Source organism: Epinephelus moara, chromosome 20 (genome assembly GCF_006386435.1).
Source record: "Epinephelus moara isolate mb chromosome 20, YSFRI_EMoa_1.0, whole genome shotgun sequence".
In the NCBI taxonomy this organism is placed as follows: domain Eukaryota; kingdom Metazoa; phylum Chordata; class Actinopteri; order Perciformes; family Serranidae; genus Epinephelus; species Epinephelus moara.
In genome coordinates, this window is record NC_065525.1 from 35,969,018 (window position 1) to 35,971,848 (window position 2,831).

At 39.5% G+C, this 2,831-nt stretch overlaps 1 protein-coding gene across 1 annotated transcript in view; it reads left to right on the top strand.

Moving 5' to 3' along the window:
* Window positions 1-2,555: 2,555 nt before the first annotated feature.
* Window positions 2,556-2,831, top strand: part of LOC126408558 (mannose-binding protein C-like) — a 7,816-nt gene continuing 7,540 nt past the window's right edge. Inside the window, exon 1 of the mRNA XM_050074183.1 lies at window positions 2,556-2,592. The gene's annotated coding sequence lies outside the window, so the exon portion shown is untranslated. The remainder of the gene's footprint in view (window positions 2,593-2,831) is intronic.

The window sequence follows — 2,831 nt, forward strand, 5'->3', positions numbered from 1 at the left end:
ATTGAACTTTGCTTGGCCATAGAAATAATATATTAAAATTCTTAATTCAGGTGGTGTTCCCCTTTAATATGATATATCTGTGACCAGTACCAGCACAAAGATGGTTATATTCAGTAGATCATTTTTTTTTAAATTTGAACTAAAAATGCCCCATTATCATTCACTGCTTTATTTTTGTTGGTTTTAGCTCTTCCTATCTTAAAATCTCAGTAGGCCCTCTGTATATCAGAACTCAGATGGATTACAAAACTAAAACTAAACTCTGAAAACATCATCTGCAGTGGGCTGAAATAATGAATTCTTTCAATCTACAATCACAGAATTAAGTGAGATATTTCCAGCACTGATGATTTAACAATCATAAGTAAAGGTGGGAGTCACAGAGTCACTCACAATACAATGTTTTTAAAAGGAATAGGACATGACGCTGGTTAGTTGAGTTCATGCTATGTCCAAAATACACCAATGATTGACTGAGGGACTAAATACGACCCCTTTGTCCCTTGCGTCTTAGGGTGCTTTTACACCTGCCCTGTCTGGTTCGGTTCAATCGAACTCAAGTTTGTTTGCCCCCTAAGTGCAGTTCATTTGGGCAGGTGTGAACACAACAATCACACTCACTTCTTGAAGAGGTGGTTACAAACGAACACTGTTGCGGTTGATTTGTGGTGAGAAAGTGCTCCGACCCCGATCTGAACCAACTGCAGTCACATGACACATTGTTTGGGTTAAACATGAGCATGTTACAGTCCTGGAGGATTATTAATGTGCACCTCCTCCTGTACTGCCTTAATATGCACATTCAGCACATCCAATGCATCAAAACATTGTTTTCTAGTTGGAGCCGCGCCTCGTTTTCAAACTGTATGGTTTGACTAAAATGAACAATGACAGCAATATAGTCCACGATGACCAGCGCTAAAATCAACCTGCGTAGTTGTCCCTCCATTGTGACATTAGAAAGTGTCACATTTATCTTGCAAGTGTACTCTTCTTCAATGTTTTGATTACTTTCTGGATTTTTCCTGCATGGAAATTCTGAACAATCAAGAGCAGCTTTCTCTCGCAAGGCATTTGATCTGGTCCGCTTGTAAATGCTGCCGTGAGAACACAAACCAACTCTAGGCAATTATACAACTTTGTAACAAAATTAGACCCTGATTCAGATCAAAGCAAGACAACTCTCGGTCTAAAAGCATGTTTACTTTGCACCCAGATTTGCGCCATTTCACTAGAAAAGTGGAGCTGGACTTGCCCTAAATGCACCTGCACCCTGCACTTCAGAACATGCACTCTAAATCACTTAAATAGGGCCCAGTGACTCAGTAGCAGGGTGGGGAAAGTTTGCGATGGTTCTGATTCAAAAAGGTGGTTAGAAAATAGTCTTGAGCTCATTTTTTCAGTCAGTGGTTTAGGAGGGAATTTCTTAAATGGTGTCATTATGTGTATGCTTCAAGCTGTTAGGTGTGAGAGTGAGAGCTGTTTTACTGACCCAGCTCCATGAATCACGTGTCTTCAGAGAACATTATGTCTGCTGCATTTGTAAAACTGATGTCTAAGTCTCTGTGTTACTTTATTTTTCAATGCATCTTAATTATTCAAGGTATAACTGATGATTTTTATGGAATTCTGTGATCTCACAATAAATATGCCAGTTATTTGGGACACTTTTCCTGAGCCACACAAATGTGCTAGCCTTGTGCAGTCAGCCCCATGTCCACAGCACACATTATCATTTGGCTTTAGGGGATAAATGCTCTGGCTTCTTCAGATTTCTGTAAACCAACTACAATTGTCTAGTGAGGCACAAAGTCCAGAATGGTGCCTTTGCAAAATACTGCCAGAGGGGAAATTGTTTTGGTGGAACATTTGCACGTGAGGAGGTGAGCACTATCATTAAAAAGGCTAATTTGCCGCAAAAGAAAATACAACAGGAAAAAAAACAGTATCAGATGAATGTGGACTGTGACATTCAACTTCTACTGATAAAGAGAGAGACATAATTTGATAACAAAGCAGACATGCCTTATAGCACGTTCCAAATCAACGTCACAACTGGCCATTTTCAGTGTGTAGGTTGTTACTTCAGAGGTTGTAATTGTTGTTTCCTGTAGCTAAGAAAATGTTTCAAAACAGTAACAGATAGCAGAAGGAAGGGAGAAAGTCAGCCTAAATAAAGGCCATAGTCATAGTCCACATCCAGTGAATCAGACTACTACTGTGCTAACTCCAGATCTGTGTTTCACACGTGAGGCAGCAGATATTGCTGAAGTTGTAATAAACATCACAGCCCTCTACACTGAAGTGTGTCCACTGGCAACACTCTGCTGCAACAGGACAAAAAAAAAAAACTGAAAAAAAGGACAAACAAAAAAACAGTGGCCATGTTACTTCAATTCTGTGAGTATGAGAACTGCATGGAGAGCAAGAAGATACGAGAGTGCACTTGGAGGCGGTTGAGAGACATGACACCCTGACCTGATTATCATAGTTAATCATCTCTCTCTCAACATCCGTTATAAACTCTTTATCACTTTTCATTAAAAGTAGTGAAGAAGTAGCTCATCCTGCACATCACTCCTCGTTCACACAGTGAGTTCCTTTGTTCTTATTGCTATTAAAGTCATGACAATTGCCCAACCTAAAAGTCATTTCTCTGTACGAGTTAGAAACCACAACATGTGGTCTCAACAATGAAAGCTTGTTCAGTTAAGTCTTATTAAAAGCTATAAGCGGGTTAGATATGAACACATCTCTGTATCTACAGTAAGAAGGTCAAAGGGCAGCTAAATAATTTTATATCATAATTAATATTTCCCTGGGTCCTGGGT